The sequence below is a fragment of the Malaclemys terrapin genome, chromosome 1 (genome assembly GCF_027887155.1).
Source record: "Malaclemys terrapin pileata isolate rMalTer1 chromosome 1, rMalTer1.hap1, whole genome shotgun sequence".
NCBI lineage: Eukaryota > Metazoa > Chordata > Testudines > Emydidae > Malaclemys > Malaclemys terrapin.
The window spans coordinates 289,794,796-289,818,450 of record NC_071505.1 but is presented as its reverse complement, the minus strand read 5'-3'; the positions used below and the strand labels follow the sequence as shown (position 1 = coordinate 289,818,450).

At 38.1% G+C, this 23,655-nt stretch overlaps 1 protein-coding gene across 4 annotated transcripts in view; it reads left to right on the top strand.

Moving 5' to 3' along the window:
* The window catches only part of ELF1 (E74 like ETS transcription factor 1), a 125,505-nt gene that overhangs the window by 34,042 nt on the left and 67,808 nt on the right, over positions 1-23,655 (top strand). Inside the window, exon 1 of one of the 4 annotated variants that reach the window (XM_054013793.1) lies at positions 4,300-4,401. The exons of the other annotated variants lie outside the window; for them this stretch is intronic. The gene's annotated coding sequence lies outside the window, so the exon portion shown is untranslated. Of the gene's footprint in view, positions 1-4,299; positions 4,402-23,655 lie in introns of those variants that run through there. 4 annotated transcript variants of the gene reach the window in all.

The window sequence follows — 23,655 nt, the reverse complement described above, 5'->3', positions numbered from 1 at the left end:
CTCACCTAGACTGTAGGCCCTCTGGGTTCAGTTTAACCCTTCGTCAACAATGTGGCTGGAAAGCAAGGAATACTGGCTTAACAAGTGATAGCTAACCACAACCACTTTACTCTTAAAAACTTTGGGAGGTACAGAGCCTTGTAAAATAACAAAAAGTCCTGAGACACACCCTTCCCTAGTCTGATCTCACCCCTTCTGTGAGTCCAAGGTTTGTCAGCATTTCAGGCTTGGCAATGGTTGCTTACAGCAGCATCCTCTCTGACTCTGTCTCTCTTTGCCTTGTGCGTCCCCTGACTCCTGCAATGCTTCAGGCTCCTCCACTGAATCATTCTCTCCCCCACCTTGTGTAGAAAGTCCATCGTTCCAGGGGGATGGATCAGTTCTTGACAATCAGTCAATGGCTGTAGATCGGGGTAGTCAATTATTTTTTGTCAAGGTCCAAATTTCTTGGTCAAGGTATGGTCAAAGTCCAGACTCCAGATAAAATAATAATAATTGGTCCACAGTCTGCCTACTCTAGATTCATGTTTCTCAGAGATTGTCCTTCAATGAAGACTCCTGTATCTGACCTTGGCAGGGTACTGTCTACAATTCAGTACAATACACTAAGCTGCCTTGTGCAATATTAGACAAATGTTCAGCACGTAGTAATAATTATACCTTGCTCTTATATAGAGCTTTTTACCATTATATCTCAACATCCTTTACAATGCTGGTCATTATCCCCATTTTATAGATGGAGAAATTGAGGCACGGAGCAATGAAATTATTTACTCAAGGTCACCCATCAGGCCAGTGCAGAGCTGGAACTGGATCCCAGGTCTGCTAAGTGTCAGTCCAGTGCTCTAGCAATAGGGTACACTGCCTTTCTAATACAAAATGGGGTTCACAATATGATACAGAAATATACCAGTCTGTCACATCCTCATTTGAACAACTGTAAAAGCTAATTATTATTTAATTGAGCCCAAAATTATCATTAGTAATTTGGAAGAAAACTGATGCAGCAGTAATGGTGAATATGCATCTGCTTAACCTCACATTAAATATGAATGCATTTTATATATGCTTTTTAAAAAACATGGCCACCACAACTAAATTAGAGGCACTGAGAAAATTCTGCATAGTTTATAATCATACTTGACTGCAGTCATTTCTAACCATAGCTGAATTACCATGAGAGAGAGAGTTTGTCTGATCACACACACACACACACACACGTTACAGTTACTGTAATAAACGTTAAATTCCCTGTTGGGATTGCATATGGTTTAAAATTGACTCTCCTCCATGAGGTCTTGGAGCAAAACTGCTCTTTGGAAGGGAAAATGATATAATTTCAGTTGCAGCATTAACTATACACCTCATAGAAAAAAGACTTAAAATGCCATATTGGTTCTCTACATATCCAAAATACTGAAATCTAATTTATAGGACTATATTTCTAAAAGAAACAGGCCCAGGTGCATCAGAGTCAAATTTATCAGGGTTTTCATACTCTTCACAGGAATCTGCAATGCAGGAACAAAATGCGTTTTCTGGTTATCTGGGCACATGGAAGATAGTATTAGAATTATGTGGATGAAGTGAGAGAGAATACAATATGCCTCCCCCAGGAGCTGGATAATATGTTCTGACTAAAATAACATCATAATGTTACCCCTACTGAGTCGTTTTTCAGGCAAGAAATGAAAATGAATGTATAGTTTGGTATGGAACTAGAGGGAAATAACATTGGTAACCTTTACTTGATGAGTGGTAAACCAATGACTGTTGATCAGCTTGTTGTTTCACATCCTTTCCTAATGTAGGCTGAAAAATACCTTGATAAAATATAGCTGATAAAATCATCTGGATAATTGCACTAGTTATTGGAAATTGAGAGCCAACTTGTGCCCTGTCTTGCATCCACTGTGATCCTACTGAAATCATAGAGAATGCAAGTAAAAACAAAACTTTAATCTTAATTACTAAATATAACTAGTAATCAAGTGGAGATAGTAACTTCCATAAAAATAATCCATTTTGCTTAGTGGCTATTTGGTCAACTATTGTTTAATTGCTGGTAGATGTTGTTTAATTACTGCTAGCTATAAGTGTATTTGGACTGTTTCCATTCAGCTACCGAATGAAGTTTAAGCTTCTCATCTAGCATTGTGCAGAGCATTAAAGTCATCTGTCTACTTTTCTGCTCTTGTCTTCTGTTGTGCTCCACCTTGGCCCTATTGCTCCACCAGTAATAGCACTCTGGTCTTTGTGCCTTCTCTATGCCTGCAATGATCTCCATATCCAATGCACTGGACTCATCCCTCTTGAATTGATTTTTTTTATCCTCAAAGGTAAAAATTCGAGTCCACTTTCACTTCCTAGTCCACTATCAAGCCTACACGAACCGCTTCCCAATTAAAAAAAACAACCCTTCCCCCATCCCCCATTTTTGTTTGTTCTGACTGAAATTTTGTTAGTTCTTTGTGTCTCTGTGTGTTTATATAATCATAGCCCCTGTCATAAAGTGCTCTACAAGGTCATTACCTGTGTCTTGTTCAGCTTTAAGAATACTCATACCGTTCAACAAAGAGTAGATTGTAATATTTAGTTGTCAAGGCTGATTTCCCCACTCTGGCACGTCGAGTGCAGAAGGTGGAGGCCTGCAAGGATTTTAAAAATTAATACTTGCCACTCCAGGCTTGTATTAAACCCCCCAAGGTTACAGCTTTTCTTTGACCTTAGCTTGGTAAACGCTGCCACCACCCAAGTGAAAAACTGCCTCTTGCAAATGCTGGAAAAATTCACTTGGGAAGTTTTCCCTGAGGCCCCTCAGCTTTTCCACCCCTCCCTCAGGGAAGCTGAGAAGAAAACAAACAAAAGGGAAACCCAGCTGTTGCCACCAGCAAATTGAAAAACATATGCACAGACCTTTTAAGACACAAAAACCAATCAGGTTCTTAATTTTTTTTTATTAAAAACAAAAAAAGAAAATACATCTGGAACTTAGGCTTTTGCTAAATCTTAAAAAAGAGAATATAAACAGTGTAATCTCCCTCTGTTAGAAGTTACCACATAGCCCTTTATAAGCAAGCATATTTATTCTTAAGGTGAAAGCATTACAGAGAAAACATATTAAAAACAATAAAAGAATCTACATGCCTTCTTATAAACTTATCAGAGATCAACCTCAATTCCAACAAGGACTCTGGTAGGATTCAGTCCTTCGAACTCCATCAAGGTGTTTTTCTGTCTTCACAAGTTCTTAACAGCTCTTAGTTCAGAACAAGAATACCCATTAATCTATGAGTCATTCTTTTATACAGTTTAGGTCTAAAGGTCCCCTCCTCAGGTTGAAACTTCAAAAGGCTGAGTTCTTGCATAACCAAAGGAGGTATATTTGCATACACGTCTCCCTGGGAAACCCATCTCACTTTGTCCCATAAATTCATTCTTGTCTGGCACAATAACACTTCCTAGGGCTACATGCCATTCCACAATAATACATAAACTTTACATTTTTAATAAAATGGACTCCAAAGCTACTTACACTTAATTCATTAGGATTTTTCAAGGATATTGCAGGAAATTGCCGTAGCTGTCACCAGAATGTAGTAAGATGTAATTGCATATTTTATGTATCCCCAACTATTGTCTTCTAAAGAGCAGCATGTTAGGTTATGCAATTAATGTGAAGACAGAAACATTTTTTAGTGTTTTACATTTTTTATAAGGTTACACTAAAATGTTTTAAATTTATAAAGGCTAATTAATTTATTGTCTCTTTGCACATGCAAAGATTAGGTATCATTCAGTCAAAAGTAGCACAGAAAAACATATCTAATATCACTATGTAAATTGTTCCAACCCTTCTTTGTTCATTGTTTTGCAAACATAACAAGCTCTAATGCACCTGTTCGATTTTTTTTTTACAACTTCAATCAACAGCACCAGTGACTTTTCTGTTCTCTGCTGCTAGCATGAAACATTATATGTTTATTTCCTTAGCATTTGACAAATAAAGTGCTTTCTTACAAAGTGAATGCCTTTCAGTCACTTTCTAAAATGTGGTTTTAAATAGCCAGTAGTGCATGTTGCACTAACTCTGCATTTCAGTTTGTTACAAAGAGTATGTGGCCTTTGCTCTTGCTAGCTAAGGTGGGGCTGGGTGATTCAGGTTGTTCTCTTTTCCCTTCTTACCTGCAGATTTGCGTGTTTGACCTAGCAGAGTAATTGGGCCCACAGCAACATGGGCGTGCCTCCCTGAGAAACACTTAGTTTCATGTATGACTCATAAGCTGAAGCACAGACACCACTTCCCCAATCTACAGTAGCCATTTTAACTGCATAAAACTGCTGGATTTCTTTTTACTTTCTGGCTCTTGGGACTATGCAAACGCTTTAAAACAAATTAAGGTAACTTTTCTGTCTTGCTGTGGTACAGTATCTAAATAGGAGTGATAATTCTAATAGCAGAGTAGGTGTACCTGTTGAAAAAACATGGCTGTATGTTCTTTACCTCTGTTAATGTATGAACTCAGTCACATGCTTGATTGCACTTAACTACCAGGGGAAAACAAAGAATGCCAGTTCTTGTAGGGTTTTGGCCTTGAGGGCAGAGCATCTTTTAAAATCTAAAAATCTTTTGTATACCAGAAATTCCTCAGATGTATCATGAGAGTGAGACTGAAAAAAAGAAAACTTCCTGTTACAGTTTAGTAAATACCGTCAGTTCTGTTGCACTTTACGTAAACATGATTATTTAGTATTTAAGTGCTGTGTAAACTAGTTTTTTGCTATATGTTTTTCAAAATGTTAAGTGGACTATATTGTTTCTGTGTTCCTGAAAACAATACACCTGAAATAAGCCTAAAATATTGACAGTGTTTTAAGTGTTATCGCATTTCATTTCATGTATGCTTATTCTTAAAATGTGTTAATATTTAATACTTTAGATGTGCTGCTGGTTTGACTGCTTTAAACACGGCTCAGTTGATTGTAGGATATATTAGACTTTTCTAAAGCTGGGTACACGTTTCTGTTGATCTGTTTGTCGTGTACTAGAGAATTTCTGAAGGATATTCGGGCAAAGTATTACAGCACTACAAAGTACTACAGACTCTGGTTGCACTTGCTTTGTTATACTTGCTAAGGTTTGATTTTGAGCTGCTGTAAACATGGTGGATTTGTAATTGATGGCCTGAGAGTCTGTTTCTACTGAAATATCCTATAAAAACCCACTGCCACACTGTATAATTTAAAATGGAACAAGAGTTTAATTTCTTTCATAGAATAAAAAATGGATATATAGTTATCCTTCTCCATACTTTTGGTCCTCAGAGCTTAGGATTTTGTATTTGATAATGAGAAAGGCATAGTGTAAAAGGGACTAGGGTTAGTGCCATTTGTACAAGAAAGGTTGTGAGGAAATATGCAGTGTTCAAAGGCTGTTTTTAAATGTTCAGTGGGGAAAAATACACTTGCTACTAAAATAAGTGTAACTCACGACTGCCCGCGTACACACACACACAGTCTCTTACACACACACACACGCGCACACACACTCTCTCTCTCTCTCTCTCTCTCACACTTCGAAATAGTGTTAAGTATGTTTCTGGTCCTGTAGTTCCTATTCAAACACAATTAATTTTTATTTCAGTTGGAATCTTGTCTGAATGAGAACAGTAGCCTTCAACTCTGTATTTTAATTTTTCAATTAAAAACAAAATTCACTTAAAAATGAAGTTGAATTTCTTCTAAATTGAAAATCTGACACACTAGAGGAATGAAACTATTTGTAATATTGTACATAGGGGATACTTTTCAGTGTCATTTACTGTTCACTATAGTGTAATACCTACCTCACAGAGTAGAGTGTTGTAGTGTCTTGCTTAATATTGTAATAATCTACAGTGGAGGGAGGGAGGGGAGAAATTATTAGGCTAATAGTGCACACTTTGGGTGCGACAGACTTTTGCTTTTAGCCATCTGCAGTGTTTGCCAATAGCTACCTTGTGCATCCTGGCATGTCTTCTTTTTCTTGTCTCTTAATTTTAGGTTTCATTTTTAAACACATTTTAAATCCCAGGTTTTTCAAGAGGGTATGCAATGTATACTTCCCCTGAGAAAAATTATCTTTAGTAGATGGGGAAGTACTAGGGAACAGATTAAAAAAAATGTTTTTGAATATGTTGTGGAAGATTTTTGTTTGTTTAAAAAAATATTTACAATTTGTTGGACTATTTGAATTCCTTTTCTCTCCTCCTACTTCCCCCTGAGCATTGATGCCCTTTTAGCTATAGTTTTGGTCTATGGTAGCCACCTTAAACTCACTGTCTAGTGTTAAACTTGAACTAACAGAGGGGACCCCTGGCTTCTCTCCATTCCCTCCCCTCCTTTACTTATCTTGCAAGGTAGCTGGAGGTCTTTAAAGAGTTAATCTTAAAAAGTTGAATTAGCAGTCCCAAAACAGCTCCCAAATTGCTGGATGCTTCTGTAGTGCTGTTGAGGGTTAGAAACTAGTTTTTTTTCATGTAGCACTTCAAGGAGAAATCTCTGTTCATCCTATAGGCAAAGCTGTTGTGTCCAGGCTCTTGGATACCAGGGTGAGGGTGTGGTACAGGAACCTGAAAAGAACAGAACCAGATGCTATAACTAAACTAGAATGAGTTGAGAAACTGGTTCAGGGCTCCCAATTGCTCCTTTTAAAGATTAACTTCAAAGACCTCCCACTGAGAAGCAGAAATAGCTAGACTGGAAGAGGAAAGGTGGTAGTTAAAAGCTCTGACTGATTTTTCCAGCTGAAGCGTGGGTGTGGTATGATATGTCTCTCAAAAAAAGTAAAGGTGATTTTTCTATACATCCATTAGACCTGATAAGTGCAGTGTTTTCTCTGGAATTTTTTTTATTGACAAGGTCCCAGTTCTGATTGCTGGGAGTTTGATGCATGTTGGTGACAACATCCTATAGGCCAACCATCCAGTCAGAAACACAAGGCTTTGGACAATGTGTAATTGCCTCTGATGTCTGTGGAAACTGTTAGTTCAGTGGTGCATTACTCTTCTCAGGCTTCTTGGGATGAAGAATTACCTGGCTTCACTCCTGTCTGGAATAGCTGAATTTGTATGTGCGGAGATAAAGTAGAGCTGAATCAGGTGAACTGATCCAAATGCCTTTGAAAGTGTTTGTATCAAAAATGTAGGATTTCCCTTTATACCAGAGGGAGGACTTTGATCTCCACAGTAGCTTTCACTTTTTGATCGTTAAGTAAAGGTTTCTAGGCTTTCATTTGGCAACTTTCACTGATAATTTTAATACTGTACTCTCTCGTGAATTTTGTTGGATATGAGAAGACCAGAGACTTCCTTTCTGAGAGGTGATTAAATACAGGGGTGGGGGAATAAATGTAGTCTTGTTTGTGACCCACTCTGTAAGCAGCATGACTGTCCTAAAAGTTTAAACTTACACTTTACTCATTACACTTAGCTTTTGATACCATTGATATGTTTCAGAACTAACTTTCTTTGTTAAATCTGGCTGTGTCTGGGGAGGAATATTTAAATATTTGTTCTTAAGAGACTATATGCACTGAAATTTGAAGTCTTTTACTTATCAGTAGTCCACAGCTGTAGTGTGAAATCCTCTAGATACTCTCGCTCTCCTGACATAAAGGGACTAATCTGTTCAAATAATGTATTCTTCAGTATCATTCTGTCTGAGGGCCTGTCCTAAGGCAAAGCTACCAACTGTGCTCAATCTTTGTGCTGATGGGATCCCATTAGATAAGGACTAAAGTTTATGCATTCTTACCCTGATGTTTGTTAGGATTTAACTACCCAATAACCAACTTTAGTGATGATAGGAATTGTATAGCTAACCCACAGTACATTTAATTGAGAATTTGTCCTTAAAGAGATCAACCATCTCATGTCATATAGGACTTCATACTGGATTAGAATTCTAATCTGAAAACTGCATTCATTTTGCTAGCCTCAAAATGAGCCTTCAAAGTCCTCAAGTTTTTTATGTAAAATTCTTCCTTACATTGGAAAAATATGGCTATCTTCACTTGCTAGGAATAGAAATGCCAAACCGATAGGTTGACAATTTGGAAGGAATGCTTTCAGATGGCTTGAATAGTATTTTCTCTGTGTTTCTTGTATTTCGAGACATACGTCTAAATTACTTTTTAAAACCTTATTTAACCAGGAGTCAGCTGGGCATCTGATCTTAATTAGCAGGGGTAATTTTTTTTGCATCCTTCATCCCTTTACCTGTTTTGTACCTGTTCAGTAGGTGAACTAATTGCTGTCATGACTTAATTTGAGTACTCTCTTTCTCTTTGTCTAATTTACCTAATGATAAGTAGTGAGATGACTACCAAGTTGCATGGGCCTCAGTGAGGCCTTTAGGATGGGGAGAAAGGAGTGAGAGCTTGAGTGATTCAAACTGCTCTTGACCGTTTCAAGGAAATTGGTAAGGATGTTACATGTATTTTGTGGTTTATACATATTATTTCATCACTAAAAGTTTTCTCTTTAGATCTCCCCCAATGTTTTTAATTGGCTGCTTGACAGATAAATATTAATATAACTGAAAGAGATTAAAGGAAAAATACTTTTCACTCTCTTTTTAAAAAATTGTTAACGTTCTGATTTGAAAACACTTTGTCTATGTCTGTTTCACTGTTGTTCCCCTGACTAGTTATCTTTTTGTTTGTGTGGGTTTTTCACCCTGCAAAAAGGGAAAGAAATGTTTAAAAACATAGTAAAATGGGATTGTGAAAACACAATTACTGCTTGTGCTAACCATGGATGGTGTATATCAGAAAATGCTGATAGTGTCATTTTAAATTTTCTATTACGTTTTCCCTACTTGTGGACATTATATGTGGAAGAACTGATGCTCTGGAATTAACATCTATAATCTTTCAAGGATGTGCTAGCATGATTTATTGTAATCTGGGTGCAGCAGGCCATCTCTCCAACACAAAGTGTCTCCTCTTTAAAAAGTAAGCTTGAAAATAGTGCCTTTGAAGTCACTAGGAGTCTCACGTATGCATTTGAGGGGAAAATACAGACTAAAGCTTTAATTGGAGCCCGTTCTCTTGTCCAGTCCCATGCTACCTGTGTATTTGCTGGTCATAAAAAGATTTTCTACATTGCTCCTGTGAACTCTATACCTATAACTATAATTGTTCAAACTTAAAGTATAGGCTGTTTAACTCTTGAGACACAGAGTGGATGAGGTATATCTTTTATTGGACCAACTTCTGTTGGTGAAAGAGACAAGCTTTTGAGCTGCACTGAGCTCTTTTCTGTGTTGCTCAGCAGAAGTTTGGTCCAATAAAAGGCAGTACCTCACCCACCTTGTCTCTCTCATATCCTGAGATCAACACGGCTACAATACCGGAAACAACTATGTTGTATTGTCCATTTAGACATGTAATGTGGCCAGTAATGTTCAATGTTGATGTGATTAGCTAAAAAGAGAAAAATAGTTAATTTTGCCAAAATTTGCAAGCTGTCCTATGAAGAGTTGTCAATTAATACAAATTGTGAGAATTCACGCTATGGACTCTTAGGGGCCTTGAAGCAGCACACAAATTACCAGTAATTCTGAGAACCTACACAGGATCTTGTACGATGCACATTTTGGGGTGCAGCACTTTCCAACTCATGTTATTGACTAAGTGAATGCTATTCTTTTTTTCTTTAAATGTACATTTTTTTCAAAAGGAGAAAATAAGGAACTATAGACTATAGAACCATATATCAGAGGGGTAGCCGTGTTAGTCTGTATCCACAAAAACAACAAGGAGTCCGGTAGGATGATTTTATAGGGACAGTCCTGATATTTGGGCTTTGTCTTATATAGATGCCTATTACTCCCCACCCCCATCCCAATTTATGACACTTGCTATCTGGTCACCCTAGAGTCCGGTGGCACCTTAAAAACTAACATCAAATAAATCTGTTAATCTTTAAGGTGCCACCGGACTCCTCGTTGTTTTTATAGAACCATAGAAGCTTCTGTATCGTGTGTGGTATTGGGGTTTTTTTCTGCCTGTTTCTGCCATACAAACAAAAATAAAATTTTTTTGTATTGAGAGGCAACTCCATGACATTATTTATTTGAATAGCAGAGAATGCTCATGAAGTTCTCACTAATACTAAACTATGTCTATCCAAAAAGTGTATTTATTCTGGTCACCAGCCAAAGCCAACATTGAAATAAGTATAACAAGGAGTCTGGTGGCACCTTAAAGACTAACAGAGATACAGACTAACACGGCTACCCCCTGATACTCGAAATAAGTATGTTTTTAAAAATCCAGACACCAAGAAGTAAAATTTTAGTTTGTCTAACATAGCCATAATTTAGGAAGCAGCTAATTAATAACACATTTAAAATGTAAAACCCTTCATAGAACATTCTAGCTAGCAAGAAAAATCATTATTGTTATAATTTCCCCTAAATATTTACTTCTAGAAGATGTGTGTATGCTACTGTAACTGCCTTCCTCTAAAATGAAGTGTTAATATATTGGATTAAATACAAGCCAAGTGGACCTTTAATATTATGCTCTGATTAGCTTGTATTTAAGATAATTATAGCAATAATGTGTTGGAATTAATTTCTCTTACGCTTTCCAATGTTGAGGCTGTCAGTCAAATGACAAAATAAGAGTCCAAACTTGTAAGTGTTCAGACAAAATAGGGGAATCTGAGGTTTGAAGGAAAGATTTAGTAATATAAGGTTGTGTGATGACAGAGACTATTTGTTTAACAATGTATTGCTTATATGAATTCTGATGCCTGTTTGTATTTCAGAACTCTAGGCATCCAACATGTGGCCTACATCCAGCAGTACTGGAAAGTAGTTGTTTTAATTAGCACTGCCAAGAATCCCTATAGTGTGGACAAGACCATGCCATTATTATGTTAATATGGTCATATTAAAAAATACATGTATTCCTGGGGGGAGAAAACACTAAGGTAATAACTAGATTGTTATTATTCGTATTAGCGTAGCGCCTTAGTGTATTATCGAAGCCCCCGTCATGACTAGCACCCGATTATGTGAGGTGCTGTACAAACACAGAATGAAAAGACAGTCCCTGCCTGATTAGGGAATAGCCATTTCACTCTTTGAGAACAGTCCATGGAATCATCCCTATGGATAGGATACCGTGCTGGTGAAACTACTGCACTGGTTCCATATATATATATATATATATTGTACTAGATTTCAATAAAATATTAATGGAAATCTTCATGAGTCAGGAAATGTGCAGACTCTGTTTTTGTTGCTGCAGACAAGTACCTGTAGAAAATTTGCAACTCAGAAACAGAGAATTGAACTAAATCCTATATGCATTCTACTGAGACATTTGCCAGCTTGCTTTCAGTGTATTCTTCTAAGGTCTAACATAGCCTAGAATATATACAGAACTCAGTTTATAATATCTATCCAAAATAATTTTGGTATTTGTATTTATGGACTGGAAAGGTCCAGGTTCTATCCAGACTGTTCCACACATCTTTTTATCTGAATCCTGCTGTTAAATTCTCATGCTGTCCCAGCCGCAGGTCTCCCTATGGTCTGGTCTAAAAGCAGGCCTTGTCTACACTACAGAAGTTTCGCTCCCATAGCTAGAGCGGCAGACCTTCCCAGTATAGATGCAATTTACACTGGGGTAAAAGTGCTTTTTCTTGGTATAGCTTACACCAGTTCCCCAAGAAATGTAAACTATACTGGCAAAAGCACTTTTAGGCCAGCAGAAGTGTCTGCACTAGGGCTTATACTTGCATAGCTATATCGCTACAGTGTGTGTTCTGTTTGTGGTGGGTTTTAACTGACATAATTATGATGGAATAATTTTTAAGTTTAGACTAGGCCTGTTTGCACCAGTTTAACTGAAGCTGTGATATAAACTAATTTAATTCAACTGTTACAGCTTTGTTCATGGCCACTTTGACATCTGTTTAGATCAGGGGTTCTTAACCTTTTTTTGAATCACAACCCCAATTTTTTTTCTAAATTGAAGCCCCCTACACCCTTGTACAAAATGGGACTTTTCAACATAATCTAGATGGAACTGGGGCCATTAATACTCTGATTCCAATAAGGACTGGTTTAAATAAACATGATAATAGAAAACTTGAGAAAGTAATGGCTTTTTGGTGGGGGAAGGAGGTGCAAACAAAGTCCTAAAAGGGTAGAAACAAAAATATATATATATATTTTTGAGGCGTATGGAAAGGAGACATAAGGACAAGATATGGGTTGCTATCACTTTTTAAAATGTTTACTTTTTGCTACAATAAAAGCATACTAGCTATTCCCATCTGCTTAGGCAGGGTATTCAAATGAACTGATGACCTTTGCACTCAATCTGAAGAGACAAATGAGTGAAGCAGACGTTAGGGGAGCTTAAGCCGCTTAAAATTTCTTCTAACTGAAAAGAAAGGTAGAGAAACTCTAAAGAATGTTTTATTGTTACTAAGATGAAACATATAAGAACTAAAAAGAATTTTAAAAGTTGATTGCTGGTGATTGCCTGCACAACTTGTGTGATAAAATATTAACTCATTGCACTGTACTGACTCTTAGTGCAAACAGAATAGTTAGTTATTGTGATCTGCTTGTTAAGTAAACATTGTAAACAAACAAACAAAAAACCTCTCTGGTTATCTAGAAAATGTCTTGTTCAGCATGTTTGTTAAAGGAACACTTTTGGGTTAAAAATCATAATTTTACCTATTAAAACGGATTAAAATAAACCAAGTCCATTAATGCAGTTTATTTCTTCCCCTACCTGGAGCCTGAACAATGGACACAAACTAAGTCAGTTTAATTCAGGGGTCGGCAACCTGTGGCACGTGGCAGGCCGGGCCAGTTTGTTTACCTGCCGCGTCCTCAGGTTTGGCCGATTGCGGCTCCCACTGGCCGTGGTTCGCCCTCCCAGGCCAATGGGGGCAGCGGGAAGCCGCGGCCAGCACATCCCTTGCCCGCGCCGCTTCCCGCAGTCCCCGTTGGCCTGGGACAGCGAACCGCGGCCAGTGGGAGCCGCAATCGGCTGAATCTGCCGACACGGCGGGTAAACAAAATGGCCCGGCCCGCCAGGGTGCTTACCCTGGCGAGCCGTGTGCCAGAGGTTGCCGACCCCTGGTTTAACTTTTGTTTCTGGTTTTACATGGAATTTCAGACACTAGTACAGTGCTGCAATGTGTAAGTTTCTCTGCTGAGGCACTAAGGTTTTATTCAGGTATGTTGGTAGTCTTGGGTACATCAAATAAGTTGGTTTGTTTTGTGGAAAAAAGCTGCTGCGTGGAGACCACTCAATCCTGCTGGTATTCACTTTCAAGTCTCTTCATGGCCAATTCCTGCCCTACCTATTGTCTCTCATTTGCTATTGAGCTGTTGATGTTCGCCTCTGATTGGTCAGTCATGTCCGTCTCCATTGCCCACTTATTAAATTTTCGTTCTTTCTCCTGTGCTGCCCCTCACGCTTGGGAGAATCTTCCTGTAAACATCCACAAAACTATCTCATTATCTACCTTCAAACACTCTTTTGCTTTGATACCTACAAAAAATTTGACAATGGCTAGGGTGCTAGTGTGCTGAGACCACTGCCTATCATGCTGACCAAGATTGTCTCATTGTTTCCTTGTACTCCCCTTTCTATCTGTATCCATCTGTTGTCTCTTGCCTTATACTTAGATTGTAAACTCCTTGGGGCCGGGACAATTGTTTTGTTTTATGTTTATACAGCACCTAGCAAAACGGGGCCCTGATAGCAAAAAATAACAACCACAAAATAGTTTTAACCAGGTCAGTTGAGGAATACAAACTGGCTACCAAAAATATAATGGTGCATCACTATAGTGACAAAGTATAGAGTTTCAGGGATAAATCTTCAGTTTTAATAGAATTCAAAGATCAGAGTTAGTTTTTTACACATTTTAAATCAGTAACAGTCTCTGTTGAATATCATGACATTTCATTTTTAATTTTTGGTAAAATGTTAATCTTTAGATACATGCCAAATTCTTGATTGTATCAAAAATCTCATTTATTCACGCTTTCTTTCTGTATCAGGTTAAATACTTAGCTTGTTCTAGGCACACATTAATTTGATTGCCTAATTTTGTAATATACGAGTGTACTAGAAACTATTATGCTTGTAAACATTCCTTTTTGCATCATGTGGCAGACAGGAAATCTTAGTAATACATTATAAAAACATGTCGTTATGATCTAAAGCTTTTGCTGTAATAAAATGTTCATTCTGTAAGTGGAACAGAGATGAACTTCCAGGGTTAAAAAGAATATCTGAGTCCCATTTAAACCAATTCTGGCTCAGTGTCAACATCTCTGCCATCCCAGTTTTCCTAGGAAAACGTCGAATGCTGCCAATGTATGTTGCAAGAGAGATGACCAATGTGTCTTACAAAATAAGAGGCAAAACTATAAAATGTTGTTGCCTATATAATATTGTTGTAAGAATCTGAGATGGAAATTTTTTTTTCAGTCATCTTCTACCTCTCTCTGCCAATTGAGCAAAATTTAGTAAACTTCAGATCATGCTACAAGGCTTTTTTTGTTCACAAGGACTTATGAATAAACATTGTTTTGTATTTTTTTCATTTGTTTGGATGTTATGAGTTAGTTGAGTGTGAAGGATGGGACTCTGAACCATGTTTCTTTGTTACAGTACAGTGCCTACCTACTTTTCTCATAGGTGCTGAGATGCTGTAGAGATGAGCCTGTGCTTAAGTTCCTCCACTGGGTCCCAGTCAACGTCCGATGCCATTTGAAGGCCTTGCTTCTAATTTTCAAAGCCCTGGCTACATCAAAGACTGAATTTTTATCTATGAAACACCATGATAGCTGTGCTTCTCTAGGTCAATGCAAATTGCAAAGCCCAGGACTAAGCATGTGAGAACTGGGTTCAAAGCATTATCTGTTATGGGGATCTGGCTATGGAATAATCTTTAGAGATGATCAGACAAATCCAGAGTGTGGCCTTCTTTAGGAAATATTGCAAAAACTTTCTTCTTGAAGAAAGCCTTTCCACCAAAGACTTCAAGGCCAAAAGGGATCATTGTGATAATTTAGTCTGACCTCCTGCACATTGCAGGCCACAGAACCTCACCCATGCTCTCCTGTAATAGACCCATAACCTCTGGCTGAGTTACTGAAGTCCTCAAATCATGATTTAAAGACTTAAAATTACAGAGAATCTGCCATTTATTCTTGTTTAAACCAGCAAGTGACCCGGGCCCAGTGCTGCGGAGGAAGTGACACTCACAAGTTGAACACGCTTTTTATTCACAAACGCCTTTCAATCAGCAACTGCTCTTCCCTCCCAAAAAACTCCCTTTATGGGGTGAAAACGCTTCTTGGGGTAGAAGTGCTAGAGACTACATGAAGTATACCAGGCACTTTGCTGTTGCTATTGAATAATGGATGGAGCTCAGATGCTACGTTGAGGGCAGCAGTGTTAAACTCTAAGATAGATACCATTTATTATTTCCAATAGCTTTGTTTGGTCTAATTTAAAGCAATTGAATAATGTAGCTTCCAATACTTTCCTGGAGACTATTAGTGAACCTTCCAGATATCCAGCCTAAATTTTGTTTTCCTCATTTTTGTATCATTACATCAAGACAACTGGCCGCTGACAGAAGTAGGATAATGGAGAAGATCCTGTATGGCATTTCTTATCCACCCCTAATTGCACTTCTTAGGGCCACCTTAAACAATTTCTCTCCATTCCTCCTCTTTCCTTAAAAACAATTTGGTCAACTTTTTAGGTTGCTGACTAACTAAGAAAATAAAACTTTCTGATAGCCTAGATTTTTGGGGGGGGAGTCTTGCAGCAAGTGGATGACTTTACCTCACAGGGATCCTCAGGTATAACATACTCGGGGGGATCAAATGGGCTGTTTGAATATATAGTCATTAAAACCTGAGGACCCTGGTTACAGCTGTAACAGAGTTGTGTCTCTTTTTAATGACATTTTGCTTTGTCTGTCCCCTGATCCTTTGCTTGCCAACTTTATGGTAGTTCTTACTGTGCCTTTTTTTTTCTTCTGTGCTGCACTAAATACATCTCCATTATTTTGTGGTAGAATTCTAGAAACTACAGTTAAAAAAGCCTGTTTGGTCATCTAATCCCATGCCAGTAGAAAATTGTTACGTTCAGCATATATTTTTAATGTTTTAATGTCTGGACTACTTCTGAAAGTTCTGAGCAATGTGGCTTCCACCTTTGGCTGCTGTATATTTATGGTTAACCTCTGTTTCTCTCTGTTTATCTGTGATACGAAGTGTTTGACATACTCGGATACTCTGCTGTCTAGTAGCTGCTTTATAGAAGGCCACACACTAAAACCTATCTAATGCTGATGTGTGTAGTACTGGGGTACAATAGAATAGTTGATATAATCACAATTTTAATATTATGATTTGTGATTCTCATGAAACAATGTTCCAGTAAACTTGGGCTAGTTATGTCTTATCAAATGGACTGGCTTTTTGTGTGGGAATAACTTTTTGCCCTCCTTTTTTGAAAAAAATATTTGTCACAGGTTTTAGGAGAATTTCATCTCGCTATGTATGCTGCTACTTATATGCCTGTCACACTTAAGGACCAATGGATTATTTTATAACAAGTAAAAAAGAAAGATGTGTCTGTGAAGGCAGGAAACACTTGTCATTCAGACTCCGTATCTTTGTTTCTGCTTCCTGTCAGTTAAACCACTAGCAGAGGAACAGATGTACTAAGAGATGACTCTACTCTAGTTTCCGTCACGGACAGCAATTGTGCAACAAGCAGCCTCCTGAAGCAAATTTTATTAAAATCTATTTGCTTTCCATTTATCAGTCTATTCTTAGATGTCTAAAAATATAAGATTAAAGATCAGAATTTGGCCAGTAATTGGAGAAAGGGGAAAATATTTGAACTATTGTAGAATAACTGTAAAACAGTAACTACAGGAGTTGTCAGAAAAGTAATAACAGAACTAAGGTATGATATTTATTTGCTCTACTGTATTAACACAGTAATTCTTTTAAATCTAGACAGAAACTTGTGATTAGCTAGCAAGTAAGCTGTTCCTAGAAGATCCTAAAATATATGCAAAGGGCTGTTTCCATTTGAGGGTAACTTGAAATCTCATGATACTGTGAATTCTTGTCTATGTTAAAGAATTGCAGTGTTGCCAAATCTTGTGATTTTCATCTACAGGTCCAGTGATATTTGATGAGGTGTTTTCTTAAAGTCCCAGCTCTTGTGTTCAGTTGCTTCTATGAGAATCTCAGCTTTAATATTTTTTTAAAGCTCTCATGGTAGTGGAGAAAAGTTGGAAAATCATAACATAAATACATCCTAAAAAGCTCAAAAACCAGCAGACAAATAAAAAGCACTAAAACTTACTATTTATAAAAAGACTCATGATTTTTAAGCAAATCTCGTGATTTTGGGGGCCTGATTTATGATTTTTGAATACTGCAGTTGGCTGGAATTGTTAATTTACATATATTATTATTGCATGGTTTATCAAAGTTGTAGCTTGGACATTGAGTATGATCTCCACTTCTGTATGTATTAACTATGCATTAATAAAACAAGTTATTTTGTCTTTAATTGGAGTAGTCTCCTTATGCAAATTTACTTAAATTATTTGCATGACGGGGTATTTCCAATATTTTTTTGTAAGTGATATTCATTTGGAGCTATTTTATTCAAGACTCTGTTTTAACTTGTCTGGATATGTGAATTGTGGTTTAAGATGCTGTAAAATATTCTGAAATTTCTTGAGGACAACCTCTAATGCTGTAGAAAAGATAATAATTAGCAGGTTCAAATTAGGGAGACTGTGGATTCTAAATCCTCATAGTCATTTGCAACTATTTGGATGAACCTAGATTAGCAGACCTGAAGGAGAGTTCTGAGTGAGGTTGAAAGGTTGTCTCTCTCACCAACAAAAGTTGTCCTTTAAAAGATATTACTTCCCCTACCATCTCTAATATCCTGGTACCAACACTGCTACAACACTGCATACATGGATTAATCTGGCAGTTGATTTTGATACTTTTTTCCCCCGGTACAGACAGTGTGAATCCCCTAAAGATCTTTTAGCACAGGGGTCGGCAACCTCTGGCACGCAGCTCGCCAGGGTAAGCACCCTGGCGGGCAGGGCTGGTTTGTTTACCTGCCGCATCGGCAGGTTCGGCCGATTGCGGCTCCCACTGGCCACGGTTCGCCGTCCCAGGCCAATGGGGGCAGCGGGAAGCGGCGCGGGCCGAGGGATGTGCTGGCCGCAGCTTCCCGCCTCCGTCATTGGCCTGGAGCGGCGAACCGCGACCAGTGGGAGCCGCGATCGGCCGAACCTGCGGATGCGGCAGGTAAAGAAACCGTCCCGGCCTGCCAGGGTGCTTACCCTGGCGAGCTGTGTGCCAGAGGTTGCCGATCCTTGTTTTAGCAGTTCAAAATTGGCTAATCAACTATGTTAGATGCTCCTTTTGCTTGGGTGATCAACAGATTATCTGTACCATCGATAAACTCCTATCAGAAAAGATTATATTGCCTTTGCCTTTACTCCCACCCACTTCACCCCAGAAAATTAATTTGAAAATTGTATTGTGGCTGTGATCTTATTAAACCACAATCTGTTGAAAACTGAGGATTTGAATATTCAGATCAAATCTTAAGTCCAAAAGAGATGAAAAAGTGGGGTGTGTGTGTGTGTGTGTGTGTGTGTGTGAATTAGATTATAATTAAAAATATCTTCCCAGTTTTTTTACAATTTGGACTGGGAAAGATGTTAAGGTTGCAATTCAACTTCCATTTTAAATTCCAGTTTTCACTTGCCATCCCATTCTGACTGTGTGTGAGCTGACTCTCTTGCTGAAAGAGGCATGGGTGTGATAGATATAGTGGGACTGTTGACCTAGACACAGTACTCATTTAATCTCTGCTTTATGTGGTCATTTAAAGGCTCACCCAACCATGAAGGAGAGGGATTAGTAGTAGTTTCTCTGGTGTTTCTCCCTGTCTCCCAGTCTCTTGAGATCTCAGTGTTCATAACCACAACCCAGACAAGCAGATCTTGCCTCTCTCGATACAATAGCTTCTATGTCTAAGGTTGTGTATGAATTTTTTTTAGCATATAATCCTAATTGAACTAAGTATGATCAACTTCATTGAAGGTTGTGGAAAAATAATACCTGTATGGGCCGAATTGGCACGGAAAAACTCTAGTAAGAAAATTTCTTCCTGAAGTAGGAAGTAGCTAAAGCGATTCTCACGTGTTCCAAACACATCCTTATCAAGACCTTGTACTGTATCTGTCACTCTAAGGGCTTCTCTGTTTGGAGGTACTGGTGAGTTTATGCTTGTTGGCTGCATTTTTAAGGACTAACTCTTGGCCCATGATTGTATTATTGTTATTTGTATTCCCATACTGCCTAGACATGGGAGAAAAATGATGCTTTTGTGACTATGGGGCAATGGGGATTTCATCTAAATGAGTTGTACTTGCAGAGATTGCTAATGCCCGAGAGCCAGGTGTGACAGGTTCGGTCACAGAGACCCCCTTGGGACTGTCACCTGACATGGTGGAATTACCGCTGAGCCCGTTTTCCCTGCCAGCTTGGGACTCCAGAACCCTGCCTGGTTGAGCCAGACATGCTAGCCTGCTGCAACACAGACCCAGGTCTGGTCCACGCCCCGAAAGCTGCAGACTTTAACCAAAAACTGCTCAGCAGGTCACCTATCTCTAACACCCAGACATCCAGTTCCCAATGGGATCCAAACCCCAAATAAATCCATTTTACTCTGCATAAAGCTTATAAAGGGTAAACTCATAAATTGTCCACCCTCTATAATACTGATAGAGAGTTATGCACATCTGTTTGCTCCCCCAGGTATTAATCACTTACTCTGGGTTTACTAATAAACAAAAGTGATTTTATTAAGTATAAAAAGTAGGATTTAAGTGGTTTCAAGTAATAACAGACAGAACAAAGTAAGTCACCAAGCAAAATAAACCAAAAACACGCAAGTCTAAGTCTAATACATTAAGAAACTGATACAGGAAATATCTCACCCTCAGAGATGTTCTAATAAGCTTCTTTCACAGACTAGACTCTTTCCTAGTCTGGGCCCAATCCTTTCCCCTGGTACAGTCCTTGTTAGTTCGAGCTCAGGTGGTAACTAGGGGTTTTCTCATGACTGGCAGCCCCTTTTTTTTCTCTTCCACTCCTTTTATAGCTTTGGCACAAGGTGGGAATCTTTTGTGTCTCTGGATGCCCACCCCTCCTTCTAAATGGAAAAGCACCAGGTTTAAGATGGATTCAACCATTTTTCCTGGGCTGGCTTACATGAACACAGGAAGGCTTGCAAGTAAACAGAGCCATTTACACCAGTTGTGCTATGGGAGCCATCAAGATTCTAAACCATCATCAATAGCCCACACTTTGCATAATTACAATAGGACCACAGAGTTATACTTTATATTTCTAGCTTCAAATACAAGAGTGATACATACAAATAGGATATGATACAAATAGGATGAACACACTCAGTAGATTATAAGCTTTGTAATGATACCTTACAAGAGACCTTTTGCATAAAGCATATTCCATTTACACTCCTAAGCATATTTCCATAAAACATTATGGAGTGCAACGTCACACCAGGAGTAAGCCCATTAGTGAGGGAGGCAAAATGAGAACCACCAATAGCCGGGGTCCCTAACATATTAATTATATGTAAATCATTATAATTGTTTGTTTACTCTAGGTCTCACTGTGTGCTTGGTGCTTTCCCAAGGAGTCAAGAAGGATGGTCTCTGCTCATTGCCGTTGGGGGAGGGCTCTCTGAGTAGTGTTCCTCCTTCTATCATCCAGAAAAAAAAAATCTATAATATCAGAATATTCTGGAAGGATTTAGTGCATTATTCACAGCCAAACCCATTAATTAGTTAAGCTCAAATTCTGCATCTTTGATTTTCTGCGTGGCCTGTCTCTGAGCTGAAAGGTGAACACTCTGCACAAACATGCTTCTGCTATATCTAGCATTCTTATTTGCTGGAAATTGCAGATGCTTGTCTTCTCCATATGTCAAGTGATTCATCCTTGCCCTCACAAGTTAGAGTGACCTGTAAACTTAGCATTGTAAAGAATAATAAACCTCAATTTTAGCCATGTGTTCAGAGTGGCACTACTTATCTCCATAAATCTCTGAGCTAGGAGCTTTGTCAATGGATTCTCACTCAAAACTGTATCTTTCATTCCACTTATGTCTCTGTTGCCCCATAGTTCGGACTACAGGGTGTGAATAGCAGTTTGCACCACAGAGGTGTACTGTAGTTTCCCCATGTGGACAATGGGGAGCAAACTAAAGGGTTCCTAGTTCAAATTAATGTAGCCCTGTTTGAAGAGGACTAAGTTAACATGAACTAGGAACCTTTTACTTTGTGCCCGCAGCGCCCACATGGGGGAGTTAAAGCTTAGCACTTTGGTACACACTGCTATTCACACCCTGTAGTCCAAACTGTGAGGCTGTGTAGACAAGCCCTCTGATAGAATAGTGCTTCATCAAGTCTTGGCCTTCATCTTCAAATTGTCTTTCACTGTTCAAAAGGTTGCACTTTCATTCCACTTCCCTGGCACTCTTCACCTGGAGGGATAGTTATGGCACACAGTGAATGTGCAAGGAGTTCTCTGAATTTACCTCAAAAAGACAAAAGCTTTCAGGAAGTCCATGGATTATACCAAAACTCGTCATTGCTAGGAGACTAAAATTCTGTGTCATGGAAGCTTATAAATCCAAAGATTTCAACCTTTCTAAATCAGTTTCACACAAATTTTTTCTCTGTCTCACTGGGAAAGAAGACTCGTTTCCTATGAGTAGACTTGTAAACTAGCTACTTGGGCTGCAGTTCATACATTTCCCCAGACATCACAAAATGAGACATACAGACACTGCTTTCACTATGTTTTACTGCTTATTCTTGAGTCTAAATGTTTTGCTTAGTTATGATAACTTTATTGGTCCCTTACATATTTCACTATGGATTTTTTTTTTAGAGCATTTAGAAAAATTGGCTATTTTAAACAAGAAGATAGTCTTAACCTTAATTGTGGTTGAACTAATGTCCCCCCACAGTACAGCTCTAGAAGCTCTCTCAAGTCTTATCTAGACTAGGATTTAAAGGTATGATGTTAGATTGCTTTACCTAGGTTTGAACTATTAACTTCTTAAACTGTAGTTAAGGCATGTTAAGCATGTGCTAAACTGGTTGGCTTGAACTGGGTAATTTGATCTAACATCACACTTTAGTTTCTAGACAAGGAATAAAATTCTCAAAAGCCCTGAAGTCCCATTTACAAAAGTCATTCACAGAGTTGGAGCCTATGGGTATTACTACACTGCAGCAGCACTGCTATGGCATTGCAACTGTGCCACTGTAGCGCTGTAGTGTAGATTGTTGACTTAGCTGCATCTACAGTGGAAGTGAGTTCAACCTGACTGTATTGTACATGGTATGAAATTTTTCACAGCCCTGAGCGATGTAGAAGGTTGAGCTAACTTTTAGGTGTAGTTCAGGCCTAAGTCCCATTGACTTCAGCCTGCTTTACGCTTAAAAAGTTTTAATAGAATAACTATGTTGATTTCAGATTGCACCCCTGATCAACATAGCTATGCTGGTTAAAGCCATAGTGTAGATTCAGGTATACTGACATAAGGTGCTTTATACCCGGGTAGCTTATTTTGTTTCACCAAAATGAAATAATCTATACCTGCATAACTGTATGGAGACTAGGGAGTGTTGCCTCTTTAACTATGCTGGAATAGTTAAAGCAACATAACTTTTAAGACAGGCATTAGCTGCCTAAGTCACTTTTGAAATTTTTCCTTAAAGTTTAAATCTGCACAGCAGAGGGAAAAACACCTATAGTGGGAACAGTGAACCTGACTATTCAAAGGAGAAGCATATGGTTTCTTTTAACCAATAACGTATCTCTTTCACTTAGGGATGCCTGAGAATGTTTTACTCCAATTAAAGTGTCCTACGATCTTGTCTAGGCCAGGATTTGGACAGGGTTAGCAAACACATTAATAGCCCAGTATAGACAAAGTAGTGTACCTTTAACGTATTAAATCTTGTCAGGTTCAACAAATAATAGCTAACAACTTCCAAATCCTAGTCTAGACAAAACCTAAATTCAAATTCAGTTCATCTTTATTAAAAAGCAGGTTGATTTGAAAGAAAAAAAAAAAAGGGAAGAAGAAGATGGAAAAATAGTGTCTGATAGGGTTGTCAAAAGATTTTTTTTTTTTAATCGCAATTAATCACAAGATAAAACAAGTTGCAATTAATCACAGTTTAATCGCACTGGTAAACAATAATAAATACCAATTTAAATTTATTATAAATATTTTTTTTTTTTTTACATTTTCAAATATATTGATTTCAGCTGTAAGATAGAATACAAAGTGAACAGTGCTCACTTTATATTATGATTACAAATATTTGCACTGTAAAAAAGATAAAGAAATAGTATTTTTCAATTCACCTCATACAAGTACTGTAGTGCAATCTCTTTATCATGAAAATGCAACTTAAAAATGTAGATTTACACTTTAGTTAT